This window comes from Triticum aestivum, chromosome 2A (genome assembly GCF_018294505.1).
Source record: "Triticum aestivum cultivar Chinese Spring chromosome 2A, IWGSC CS RefSeq v2.1, whole genome shotgun sequence".
NCBI classification, from domain to species: Eukaryota; Viridiplantae; Streptophyta; class Magnoliopsida; order Poales; family Poaceae; genus Triticum; species Triticum aestivum.
In genome coordinates this window covers 389805840-389819240 of record NC_057797.1, presented here as the reverse complement: position 1 = coordinate 389819240, position 13401 = coordinate 389805840, and the positions used below count along the sequence as shown (strand labels likewise).

The 13401-nt window shown below is 51.2% G+C and overlaps 2 long non-coding RNA genes across 2 annotated transcripts; both read right to left on the bottom strand.

Annotated features, from left to right (window-relative positions):
• Window positions 1-2911: 2911 nt before the first annotated feature.
• Window positions 2912-4186, bottom strand: LOC123185297 (uncharacterized). The gene is made up of 3 exons (XR_006493303.1): window positions 3916-4186; window positions 3403-3500; window positions 2912-3267 (listed from the first exon to the last, which is right to left on the bottom strand). It is a non-coding gene; the product is annotated as an uncharacterized lncRNA (long non-coding RNA).
• A 6474-nt stretch (window positions 4187-10660) lies between these two features.
• On the bottom strand, window positions 10661-12120 carry LOC123185296 (uncharacterized). The gene is made up of 3 exons (XR_006493301.1): window positions 11665-12120; window positions 11152-11249; window positions 10661-11016 (listed from the first exon to the last, which is right to left on the bottom strand). It is a non-coding gene; the product is annotated as an uncharacterized lncRNA (long non-coding RNA).
• Between the last annotated feature and the right edge of the window lie 1281 nt (window positions 12121-13401).

The following is a 13401-nucleotide window of genomic DNA, read 5'->3' as shown; positions in this document are numbered from 1 at the left end:
GCATATTAGGGGCTTAGCCCAGTGGGCTGTGGCCCAAGTTATCATATCGTTATTAGGGGCTTAGCCCAATTATCTTATCGTTATTAGGGTTGTTTGCTTAGGAATCAACTAGACCTCTCTATATAAGGAGACGAGATGTATCAATCTAATCAAGTAAGAAGCAATCAGTATTTGCTCGGCTTCCCTTAGGGAGCCGAGAGACCTAACTCTAGCCGCCTCTTGCGCCGCCGCCGCCTCTTCTCCATCACGCAAGGACGACACCCAGCCGCCGGCCGCCGCACCCTCGGCCTCGTCTTCCTCCATCTTTTTCCTATAGTCTCCGCCCTAGAACCGACGAAACCCTAGCTCCTAACACCTTGGGTAGCTCAGTTCCGATCATGTCTTCGCCGCCGCCCATCGTGTCGCTTCCGCTGCCGACCGTCACTACCGCGCCGCTGGCCTTCTCCACCACGCCACTGCCCTCCCCGTCTGCGCCGCTGGTCGCGTCCTCCGGCGCCGCCACCACCCAAATGACGGCGCCCTCCACCGCACCACCGGCCACCGTCTACTCCCCGACGGAGATCACTGGGGTCCTCAACGATCTCGTCACCATTGCCCAGGGGATACGGCTATACCTAGCCGGCCACTACGGGCCGCTGGCCGCCGCGACCGGGCCAGCCGCCCTGCCGTGGTATTCGACACCCGCGGCGCTGACCGGGCCTCTACACCATCACTGGCCGCTTTAGCCGCCGCCCGCCGCCGCGCCCCAATGGCCGCAGTGACCGGCGCTGGCCCTCGCCGCGTCCCCAACGCCACCCGGGTCCTCGCCGCCACCGCCCTAGCAGCCCTGGCAGCCACCGCACCCCGGGGCCACCATGACGCTGGTCGGGCCACTGCAGCCCTCGTTGCAGCTACAGCCAGCCCCAGCCACTGCCCCGATCTGGCCACAATGGCCGGCCGCGGCCATCGCCGCGCCTGCCGCCTCTGTCGTTTCCAGGAAGCAGCAGCTGCCGCTGCCGGCGCCTCCGCCGCCCAGCACCGGGATGACTACAACCGCGCTGGTGGGCGTGCCGATTCAGCAAGTGCGGTTCCCGCCCTCGCCGTCTCAGCTTCCAGCCTGGTTGGCCGGGATGTCACCGCCGCCAGTCTACACCATGGTCGCGGACCAGCCAGCGCCCTTCCTGCCGTACGACGGGCCCTCTGGCTCCACGGGTTTCCACGCTGGCTTCGACGGGCCACTGCATTCCTGCGGACCACCTGTGCACACTGGACCAACGCCATCCTCTTCGCTGCTCCGTACCGCCAAGCCGTACACTCAGGTCGGTCATGCTCAAACACTGCCACGCTTCGCCAAGCTCGCCTTCGCCACCTATGACGGCGTCGAGGCCCCCCTCAAGTGTCTCAACCTATGCGAGCAGTTCTTCCGGGGGCAACAGACGCTTGCGTCGGACCGCACCTGGCTCGCCTCTTATCACCTCCGTGGCGCCGCACAGACGTGGTACTACGCCCTCGAGCAGGATGAGGGCGGCATGCCCCCATGGGAGCATTTTCGCGAGTTCTGCCTCCTCCGATTCGGACTACCGATACGTGGGAGCCAGCTGGCGGAGATGGGCCGCTTTCCTTTCACCTCTACGGTGCAGGACTACACCGACCACTTTCAGGCCCTGGCATGCCACGCGTCCGGCGTGACGGCTCACCAGCGGGCCGAACTCCTCGTCGCTTGTCTGCCAGATCATAGGTGTGTGGACGTCGAGCTACAGGGACCCCAAGACCTCCAGATGGCCATGTACTATGCCCGCGCGTTCGAGCGCCGCTGGACCGCCACCCTGGCCGGATGTTCCCGCGCAGGGTCGGCCTGCTCAGGCTTCCGCGGCACCCCTTGCAATGACTGCGACACGCCCGTTCCGCCGGCTCACCTCGGCCGAGCTACTCGAGCGTCGCCGCCAAGGGTTGTGCTTCAACTGTGACGAGACCTACATGCCCGGCCACGTCTGTCCCCGACTCTTCTACCTAGAGGCTGCAGACTACATTGAGGAGGACGTTGTCGCCGCCGGGCTCGGCGACCTGGCCGCCCCAGCTGTCACGGAGGTGTTTGACGCTGGTTGATCACCTTGAGGAGTTCAGCAAGTGCTTCCCCGCCTTACAGCTCGAGGACGAGCTGTTTGTGCAGGCGGGGAGAAGTGTTATGACCGGCATATTAGGGGCTTAGCCTAGTGGACTGTGGCCCAAGTTATCTTATCGTTATTAGGGGCTTAGCCCAATTATCTTATCATTATTAGGGTTGTTTGCTTAGGAGTCAAGTAAACCTCTCTATATAAGGAGAGGAGATGTATCAATCTAATGAAGTAAGAAGCAATCAGTATTTGCTCGGCTTCCCTTAGGGAGCCGGGAGACCTAACCCTAGCCGCCTCTTGCGCCGCCGCCGCCTCTTATCCACCACGCAAGGACGGCACCCAACCGCCGTCCGCCGCGCCCTCGGCCTCGTCTTCCTCCATCTCTTCCCTATAGTCTCCGCCCTAGAACCGACAGAACTCTAGCTCCTAACACAATCGCTAATGTAGTGCCTGTATCACCAGATAGTTGGTCTAGTCATGCAACATGATTTTGCTAACATAGAGTATTTGAAATAAAAATATAAAAGGGATGAGAAAAGAAGGACGTTGCATGATCAATAACATATTTATCTGGTGCAATAAAGCATATCTCCAAACTGCAAACCAATTGATTCCGAGAAATCATAGAGCTGGATGAGCGGTAGGCTTGAAGTATATAAAAAAACTCATGAGAAGCTTGTTCAATTTCTATCAAAGACTAAAAAAACTTGCTCAATTTCTCCTCTCTACAAGCATGATTAGTTCTCAAGTGCACATGGAAAATCTGAATTGGATGCAAGCATGCATCCAAGAAAAAGCAAAAGAACAAGTTATGAGCATAGTAAATGGCGCATGCACTTGACATGAAAGAGGTCACTTATCTCTATCTAAACCAACTCAAAGAATATCAAACAAGACCGATATGGGTCTTCACATCTTTGCAGCTATGTGCACTTAAATTTTCCCCCGAAAAATGAATTCATGCTGATGGAGCCATATAGTTATTAATGTGTGAAAACTGTGATCGGGCAGAAGAGTCCCCTGTACTTGAAATTCAGCTGCCATTTATCTGGAGTTCAGTGTATGTATGTGCTCATTTACAAAGTCCAGTTCATCATACCAAATTCAAAAGTGCAGCCCACAAATCACATGTGGCACCAAGAAGGACCTCAGGGTCGGTACCTCGAGTAAGAAACTGCAAAGGAATGAAGATGTGTCATGCACAAATCAAGGGAAATCATGCAGAATCAGCCGTTAGTCAGGTTAACAGAACCGGGAACAGGACCTTGTGTGTAATTCTTGAGAGGAACCCTAATGGCACGACTGATACCTGAGGTCGTCGATCTTGGGAGCCATGGTCCTGCGGTCCATGAGCAAGTTCTTCCTGTCAGTGAAGCCCCTGTCCATGTCGTCGCTAATGCCTACACCCTACATAATCAACGGTGTACCCGATATTAACTTCAGCTTCACTCTTTCAGACCAAGTGCTATATATACATTATCAAAGCTAGTGTATTGTTTTAACAGGTTCCAAAAATTTATTTTGAATCAAGTGCATATGCATCATAGAAAGCTGATGCATTACATGGTTAAATGATGGTGAAACACATGTGCGTCCAGCGTATACTGTCAAGTGCGTATGCTGAAATCACACATCCAGCCACAATATCTATGCTAAGCCAATGCGGTCTGACACATGAATGAAACTCCGTGAATGAGACATGCTGTAGCGGGTGATGGAAATCCAAGACGAACAAGTTAACCCTAAAATCAAATTCTTTGCCCAAACAATCAATTTGACAAATCTAGCGATGGTAGCAGAAGGGGAGGGTCGGGCATCTTACTCGTGGACGTTGGTCTCGATAACCTGGCAGACAAAGAGGGAGATCATGGACGTCTTGCCGGCCCCAGACTAGGCCTGGGCGATGACGCCGTGGACGGTGATGATTGGGATGACGGCGCACTGCTGGATGGATACAGCCTTGACAACGGTCGGATCTGGAGGGGAGGTGACGCTGTTGGATGGATACGCCCTTGACGACGACCAAATCTGGAGGGGCGGTGACGGCGCGTGTGGAGGCCACGCCCGTCGCGGTGCTGGTGGAGACTTTCGTGGCGCAGGGCGGCGGCGAAGGGATGGGTTTGCGATGGCTCCCATCGAGGTAGCACAGGGATCAGCGGTGGCTTGATGTGAGTGCGAGGGCGGCAGCGATGGGATATGTTGTGCGAGTCATGCGTGCGAGTGGTTCTCGCTCAAGGGCACCCTGGAGGCCTCGCTTGTTCATGCGTGCGGGTCGTGGACGTTTTTCTTAACTGGATTTTTTCATAGGTTCTTTTCGTCTGATTCTGTTGCTTGCGAGGGGAAAACATGGCGCATCTCTAGGTGGGAGGGGAGACAAAAAACCAGTGAAGTAAAACGGTTAAAAATGGTGGGACAAAAATAAACCATGGATACTATTCACCAACTCAGACATTAGGAGTAGAGATGAGGAGTGGGGCGCCTAGCACACAACAGACAATTGGCTAGCCACGTGCGGCGCCCCCCTCCATAGTTTACACTCTCGGTCATATTCTCGCGTTGCTTAGGCGAAGCCTTGCGTGGATCACTTCACCATCACAGTCACCACGCCGTCATGCTGATGGAACTCATCTACTTCCTAGACACTTTGCTGGACCAAGAGTTCGAGGGACATCATCGAGCTGAACGTCTGCAGAACTCGGAGGTGCCGTACATTCAATACTTGATCGGTCGGAACGAGAAGAAGTTCGAATACATCAACCGCGTTGTCAAACGCTTCCTCTTTTGGTCTAGAAAGGTATGTAGACACACTCTTCCCCTCTCGTTGCTATGCATCTCCTAGATAGATCTTGCGTGAGCGTATGATTTTTTTTTTAAATTGCATGCTACATTTGCCAACCATCATGAGCCAGAGCTATGCGTAGATGATATGCATGAGTAGAACACAAAGAGTTGTGGGCGTGATAGTCATACTGCTTACCACCAGCGTCTTATTTTGATTCAGTGGTCTTGTGGGATGAAGCGGCCCGGACTAACCTTACAAGTCCACGTACATGAGACCGGTTCCACCGACAGACATGCAACTAGTTTTGCATAAAGATGGCTGGCGGGTGTCTGTTTCTCCTACTTGAGTTGAATCGAAGTTGACTACGACTAGTCCTTGAAGAAGGTTAAAACAGCAAACTTGACGAAACATCGTTGTGGTTTTTTGTGCATAGGTAAGAACGGTTCTTGCTAGAAGCCCGTAGCAACCACATAAAACTTGCGACAACAAAGTAGAGGACGTCTAACTTGTTTTTGCAGGGTATGTTGTGATGTGATATGGTCAAGACATGATGTGATATACGTTATTGTACGAGATGATCATGTTTTGTAGGTTATTAGGCAATCGACAGGAGCCTTATGGTTGTCTCTTTATTGTATGAAATGCATACGCCATGGAATTGCTTTATTTTATCGCTATGAGTTAGCAATAGTTGTAGAAGCAATAGTTGGCGAGACGACCACTACGCAACGATGGAGATCAAGGTGTCGAGCCGGTGACGATGGAGATCATGACGATGCTTTAGAGCTAGAGATCAAAAGCACGAGATGATGATGGCCATATCATGTCATGTATTTTGATTGCATGTGATGTTTATCTATTATGCATCTTATTGTGCTTAGTATGGCGGTAGCATTATAAGATGATCCCTTCAATAAATTTCAAGGTAAAAGTGTTCTCCCTGAGTATGCACCATTGCGACAGTTCGTCGTGTTGACAAACCATGTGATGATCGAGTGTGATAGACTCTATGTTCACATACAACGAGTGCAAGATAGTTTTGCACATGCGGAATACTCGGGTTAAACTTGACGAGCCTGGCATGTACAGACATGGCCTCGGAACACTGGAGATCGAAAGATCGAACCTGAATCATATAGTAGATATGATCAACATAGAGATATTCACCATTGATGACTACTCCATCTCACGTGATGATCGCACATGGTTTAATTGATCTGGATCACGTATCATTTAGTTGACTTGAGGGATGTCTATCTAAATAGGAGTTCTTAAGTAATTTGATTAATGAAGTTAATTTATCGTGAACTTAGTACTGATAGTACTTGCAAATAATGTTGTAGATCAATAGCTCGCATTGTAGCTACCTTATGTTTTTGATAAGTTCCTAGAGAAAACTAAGTTGAAAGATTATAGTAGCAATGATGCGGACTGGGTCCGTGATCTGAGGATTATCCTCATTGTTGCACAGAAGAATTATGTCCTTGATGCACCGCTTGGTGACAGACCTATTGCAGGAGCAGATGCTGACGTTATGAACATTTGGCAAGTTCGATATGATGAATATTTAATAGTTTGGTGCACCATGCTTTACGGCTTAGAACTGGGACTTCCAAATGTTTTTGAATGCCACAGAGCATATGAGATGTTCCAAGAGCTGAAATTGGTTTTTCAGACTCATGCCCATGTCGAGAGGTATGAGACCTCTGACAAGTACTTTCCCTACAAGATGGAGGAGAATAGCTCAACTAGTGAGCATGTGTTCAGAATGTCTAGGCACTACAATCGCTTGAATCAAGTGGGAGTTAATCTTCCAGATAAGATAGTGATTGATAGAGTTCTCTAGTCACTATCACCAAGCTACTAGAACTTCGTGATGAACTATAATGTGCAAAGGGATAGCGGAAAATATTCCTGAGCTATTCGTGATGCTGAAATCGGCGGAGGTAGAAATGAAGAAAGAGCATCAAGTGTTGATGGTTAACAAGATCACTAGTTTCAAGAAATAGGGCAACGGAAAGAAGGAGAACTTGAATAACAATGGCAAGCAAATTTCCACTCCCGGAGAGAAGCCCAAATCTGGACCCAAGCCTAAAACCGAGTGCTTCTACTGCAAAGGGACTGGTCACTGGAAGCGGAACTGCCCCAAGTATTTGGCGGATAAAAACGATGGCGAAGTGAACAAAGGTATATTTGATATACATGTTATTGATGTGTAACTTACTAATGCTTGTAGTAGCACCCGTGTATTTGATACTAGTTCGGTTGCTCATATTTGTAACTCAAAACAGGGGCTACAAATTAAACGAAGATTGCCTAAGGACGAGGTGACGATGTGCGTCGGGAATGGTTCCAAGGTCAATGTGATCACCGTCGGCATGCTACCTCTACATCTACCTTCGGGATTAGTTTTAGACCTAAATAATTGTTATTTGATGCCAGTGTTGAGCATGAACATTATATCTGGATCTTGTTTGATGCGAGACGGTTATTCATTTAAATCAGAGAATAATGGTTGTTCTATTTATATGAGTAATATCTTTTATGGTCATGCACCCTTGAAGAGTGGTCTATTTTTGTTGAATCTTGATTGTGGTGATACACATATTCATAATATTGATGCCAAAGGATGCAAAGTTGATAATGATAGTGCAACATATTTGTGGCACTGCCATTTAGGACATATTGGTGTATAGTGCATGAAGAAACTCCATGCAGATGGGCTTTTGGAATCACTTGATTATGAACCAACCTTTAAAAAACCAGTTTCCAAGGTGAGTCATCAATAAGTGAGTTCTAAGCTCATGCAAGCACATCAAAATTGCCCTTTTTTCATGCAAGCAAGTCTAATCGTTGGCTGAATCTGTTATGACCGGCATATTAGGGGCTTAGCCCAGTGGGCTGTGGCCCAAGTTATCATATCGTTATTAGGGGCTTAGCCCAATTATCTTATCGTTATTAGGGTTGTTTGCTTAGGAATCAACTAAACCTCTCTATATAAGGAGACGAGATGTATCAATCTAATCAAGTAAGAAGCAATCAGTATTTGCTCGGCTTCCCTTAGGGAGCCGAGAGACCTAACTCTAGCCGCCTCTTGCGCCGCCGCCGCCTCTTCTCCATCACGCAAGGACGACACCCAGCCGCCGGCCGCCGCACCCTCGGCCTCGTCTTCCTCCATCTTTTTCCTATAATCTCCGCCCTAGAACCGACGAAACCCTAGCTCCTAACACCTTGGGTAGCTCAGTTCCGATCATGTCTTCGCCGCCGCCCATCGTGTCGCTTCCGCTGCCGACCGTCACTACCGCGCCGCTGGCCTTCTCCACCACGCCACTGCCCTCCCCGTCTGCGCCGCTGGTCGCGTCCTCCGGCGCCGCCACCACCCAAATGACGGCGCCCTCCACCGCACCACCGGCCACCGTCTACTCCCCGACGGAGATCACTGGGGTCCTCAACGATCTCGTCACCATTGCCCAGGGGATACGGCTATACCTAGCCGGCCACTACGGGCCGCTGGCCGCCGCGACCGGGCCAGCCGCCCTGCCGTGGTATTCGACACCCGCGGCGCTGACCGGGCCTCTACACCATCACTGGCCGCTTTAGCCGCCGCCCGCCGCCGCGCCCCAATGGCCGCAGTGACCGGCGCTGGCCCTCGCCGCGTCCCCAACGCCACCCGGGTCCTCGCCGCCACCGCCCTAGCAGCCCTGGCAGCCACCGCACCCCGGGGCCACCGTGACGCTAGTCGGGCCACTGCAGCCCTCGTTGCAGCTACAGCCAGCCCCAGCCACTGCCCCGATCTGGCCACAATGGCCGGCCGCGGCCATCGCCGCGCCTGCCGCCTCTGTCGTTTCCAGGAAGCAGCAGCTTCCGCTGCCGGCGCCTCCGCCGCCCAGCACCGGGATGACTACAACCGCGCTGGTGGGCGTGCCGATTCAGCAAGTGCGGTTCCCGCCCTCGCCGTCTCAGCTTCCAGCCTGGTTGGCCGGGATGTCACCGCCGCCAGTCTACACCATGGTCGCGGACCAGCCAGCGCCCTTCCTGCCGTACGACGGGCCCTCTGGCTCCACGGGTTTCCACGTGGCTTCGACGGGCCACTGCATTCCTGCGGACCACCTGTGCACACTGGACCAACGCCATCCTCTTCGCTGCTCCGTACCGCCAAGCCGTACACTCAGGTCGGTCATGCTCAAACACTGCCACGCTTCGCCAAGCTCGCCTTCGCCACCTATGACGGCGTCGAGGCCCCCCTCAAGTGTCTCAACCTATGCGAGCAGTTCTTCCGGGGGCAACAGACGCTTGCGTCGGACCGCACCTGGCTCGCCTCTTATCACCTCCGTGGCGCCGCACAGACGTGGTACTACGCCCTCGAGCAGGATGAGGGCGGCATGCCCCCATGGGAGCATTTTCGCGAGTTCTGCCTCCTCCGATTCGGACTACCGATACGTGGGAGCCAGCTGGCGGAGATGGGCCGCTTTCCTTTCACCTCTACGGTGCAGGACTACACCGACCACTTTCAGGCCCTGGCATGCCACGCGTCCGGCGTGACGGCTCACCAGCGGGCCGAACTCCTCGTCGCTTGTCTGCCAGATCATAGGTGTGTGGACGTCGAGCTACAGGGACCCCAAGACCTCTAGATGGCCATGTACTATGCCCGCGCGTTCGAGCGCCGCTGGACCGCCACCCTGGCCGGATGTTCCCGCGCAGGGTCGGCCTGCTCAGGCTTCCGCGGCACCCCTTGCAATGACTGCGACACGCCCGTTCCGCCGGCTCACCTCGGCCGAGCTACTCGAGCGTCGCCGCCAAGGGTTGTGCTTCAACTGTGACGAGACCTACATGCCCGGCCACGTCTGTCCCCGACTCTTCTACCTAGAGGCTGCAGACTACATTGAGGAGGACGTTGTCGCCGCCGGGCTCGGCGACCTGGCCGCCCCAGCTGTCACGGAGGTGTTTGACGCTGGTTGATCACCTTGAGGAGTTCAGCAAGTGCTTCCCCGCCTTACAGCTCGAGGATGAGCTGTTTGTGCAGGCGGGGAGAAGTGTTATGACCGGCATATTAGGGGCTTAGCCTAGTGGACTGTGGCCCAAGTTATCTTATCGTTATTAGGGGCTTAGCCCAATTATCTTATCATTATTAGGGTTGTTTGCTTAGGAGTCAAGTAAACCTCTCTATATAAGGAGAGGAGATGTATCAATCTAATGAAGTAAGAAGCAATCAGTATTTGCTCGGCTTCCCTTAGGGAGCCGGGAGACCTAACCCTAGCCGCCTCTTGCGCCGCCGCCGCCTCTTATCCACCACGCAAGGACGGCACCCAACCGCCGTCCGCCGCGCCCTCGGCCTCGTCTTCCTCCATCTCTTCCCTATAGTCTCCGCCCTAGAACCGACAGAACTCTAGCTCCTAACACAATCGCTAATGTAGTGCCTGTATCACCAGATAGTTGGTCTAGTCATGCAACATGATTTTGCTAACATAGAGTATTTGAAATAAAAATATAAAAGGGATGAGAAAAGAAGGACGTTGCATGATCAATAACATATTTATCTGGTGCAATAAAGCATATCTCCAAACTGCAAACCAATTGATTCCGAGAAATCATAGAGCTGGATGAGCGGTAGGCTTGAAGTATATAAAAAAACTCATGAGAAGCTTGTTCAATTTCTATCAAAGACTAAAAAAACTTGCTCAATTTCTCCTCTCTACAAGCATGATTAGTTCTCAAGTGCACATGGAAAATCTGAATTGGATGCAAGCATGCATCCAAGAAAAAGCAAAAGAACAAGTTATGAGCATAGTAAATGGCGCATGCACTTGACATGAAAGAGGTCACTTATCTCTATCTAAACCAACTCAAAGAATATCAAACAAGACCGATATGGGTCTTCACATCTTTGCAGCTATGTGCACTTAAATTTTCCCCCGAAAAATGAATTCATGCTGATGGAGCCATATAGTTATTAATGTGTGAAAACTGTGATCGGGCAGAAGAGTCCCCTGTACTTGAAATTCAGCTGCCATTTATCTGGAGTTCAGTGTATGTATGTGCTCATTTACAAAGTCCAGTTCATCATACCAAATTCAAAAGTGCAGCCCACAAATCACATGTGGCACCAAGAAGGACCTCAGGGTCGGTACCTCGAGTAAGAAACTGCAAAGGAATGAAGATGTGTCATGCACAAATCAAGGGAAATCATGCAGAATCAGCCGTTAGTCAGGTTAACAGAACCGGGAACAGGACCTTGTGTGTAATTCTTGAGAGGAACCCTAATGGCACGACTGATACCTGAGGTCGTCGATCTTGGGAGCCATGGTCCTGCGGTCCATGAGCAAGTTCTTCCTGTCAGTGAAGCCCCTGTCCATGTCGTCGCTAATGCCTACACCCTACATAATCAACGGTGTACCCGATATTAACTTCAGCTTCACTCTTTCAGACCAAGTGCTATATATACATTATCAAAGCTAGTGTATTGTTTTAACAGGTTCCAAAAATTTATTTTGAATCAAGTGCATATGCATCATAGAAAGCTGATGCATTACATGGTTAAATGATGGTGAAACACATGTGCGTCCAGCGTATACTGTCAAGTGCGTATGCTGAAATCACACATCCAGCCACAATATCTATGCTAAGCCAATGCGGTCTGACACATGAATGAAACTCCGTGAATGATACATGCTGTAGCGGGTGATGGAAATCCAAGACGAACAAGTTAACCCTAAAATCAAATTCTTTGCCCAAACAATCAATTTGACAAATCTAGCGATGGTAGCAGAAGGGGAGGGTCGGGCATCTTACTCGTGGACGTTGGTCTCGATAACCTGGCAGACAAAGAGGGAGATCATGGACGTCTTGCCGGCCCCAGACTAGGCCTGGGCGATGACGCCGTGGACGGTGATGATTGGGATGACGGCGCACTGCTGGATGGATACAGCCTTGACAACGGTCGGATCTGGAGGGGAGGTGACGCTGTTGGATGGATACGCCCTTGACGACGACCAAATCTGGAGGGGCGGTGACGGCGCGTGTGGAGGCCACGCCCGTCGCGGTGCTGGTGGAGACTTTCGTGGCACAGGGCGGCGGCGAAGGGATGGGTTTGCGATGGCTCCCATCGAGGTAGCACAGGGATCAGCGGTGGCTTGATGTGAGTGCGAGGGCGGCAGCGATGGGATATGTTGTGCGAGTCATGCGTGCGAGTGGTTCTCGCTCAAGGGCACCCTGGAGGCCTCGCTTGTTCATGCGTGCGGGTCGTGGACGTTTTTCTTAACTGGATTTTTTCATAGGTTCTTTTCGTCTGATTCTGTTGCTTGCGAGGGGAAAACATGGCGCATCTCTAGGTGGGAGGGGAGACAAAAAACCAGTGAAGTAAAACGGTTAAAAATGGTGGGACAAAAATAAACCATGGATACTATTCACCAACTCAGACATTAGGAGTAGAGATGAGGAGTGGGGCGCCTAGCACACAACAGACAATTGGCTAGCCACGTGCGGCGCCCCCCTCCATAGTTTACACTCTCGGTCATATTCTCGCGTTGCTTAGGCGAAGCCTTGCGTGGATCACTTCACCATCACAGTCACCACGCCGTCATGCTGATGGAACTCATCTACTTCCTAGACACTTTGCTGGACCAAGAGTTCGAGGGACATCATCGAGCTGAACGTCTGCAGAACTCGGAGGTGCCGTACATTCAATACTTGATCGGTCGGAACGAGAAGAAGTTCGAATACATCAACCGCGTTGTCAAACGCTTCCTCTTTTGGTCTAGAAAGGTATGTAGACACACTCTTCCCCTCTCGTTGCTATGCATCTCCTAGATAGATCTTGCGTGAGCGTATGATTTTTTTTTTAAATTGCATGCTACATTTGCCAACCATCATGAGCCAGAGCTATGCGTAGATGATATGCATGAGTAGAACACAAAGAGTTGTGGGCGTGATAGTCATACTGCTTACCACCAGCGTCTTATTTTGATTCAGTGGTCTTGTGGGATGAAGCGGCCCGGACTAACCTTACAAGTCCACGTACATGAGACCGGTTCCACCGACAGACATGCAACTAGTTTTGCATAAAGATGGCTGGCGGGTGTCTGTTTCTCCTACTTGAGTTGAATCGAAGTTGACTACGACTAGTCCTTGAAGAAGGTTAAAACAGCAAACTTGACGAAACATCGTTGTGGTTTTTTGTGCATAGGTAAGAACGGTTCTTGCTAGAAGCCCGTAGCAACCACATAAAACTTGCGACAACAAAGTAGAGGACGTCTAACTTGTTTTTGCAGGGTATGTTGTGATGTGATATGGTCAAGACATGATGTGATATACGTTATTGTACGAGATGATCATGTTTTGTAGGTTATTAGGCAATCGACAGGAGCCTTATGGTTGTCTCTTTATTGTATGAAATGCATACGCCATGGAATTGCTTTATTTTATCGCTATGAGTTAGCAATAGTTGTAGAAGCAATAGTTGGCGAGACGACCACTACGCAACGATGGAGATCAAGGTGTCGAGCCGGTGACGATGGAGATCATGACGAT